Here is a 718-nt window from a genome sequence, read left to right on the forward strand (position 1 = left end):
TTTTACATCTCTTACTACTGGTCAAACTTACACACAAGGCAAACACAACACTGGCTAAAAAATCTCATTTTATGTCATTTGTGCCTAATTCTCCTATTTTAACATGCACATCTATGTCTCAGAAAAGCTTCTGTAGTAGAGGACACTAAATAAGGTACACATGAAGTCACATGCACTCTCACCCACCCACACCCGCAGACACACACACAGATTTTCCTCCCCTGCTTAGACCAGCGAGACTTTGCCATTCACACCCCCCCAGTGTGAGGACAGGGACCCCTCTGTACATTAAAGAGTCCACTAAAAGTGATGGAAATCATCCCAAGCCTGGCTGATGGGCCAAAGCAGGAGAATCTTAAAGCAGATTGGGATTCTGCATCTCCATCCTGGAGTTAACACCACCTGAAGCTTATAGAAAAGAGAAAGGAGATTTGTAAGCTCTTTTTCCCTTTTGCTATCAAGGGACTTGGGAGCTGACTGGATATGTACCAGCAAACAGAATAAAAAGAGCTGAGTGAACCAACTTTTTTCCCTTGTCTTCTTATGATGGCACACTCTGACATTACTTGGAACATGAGGAAAATTTTGAAGGTGTGGGCTTGTGGAGGAGAGAAATGGGGTTTCTAAGTTATGAATATCCCTTTCACATGAGGAAGAGATGAATCAAAGATAGGATATTTGTCCTTGATAGGCATTAGTCATCACTCAGTGCTTTCCT

This window comes from Pipra filicauda, unplaced genomic scaffold (genome assembly GCF_003945595.2).
Source record: "Pipra filicauda isolate LSUMZ 115617 unplaced genomic scaffold, ASM394559v2 scaffold114_size2234877_pilon, whole genome shotgun sequence".
In the NCBI taxonomy this organism is placed as follows: domain Eukaryota; kingdom Metazoa; phylum Chordata; class Aves; order Passeriformes; family Pipridae; genus Pipra; species Pipra filicauda.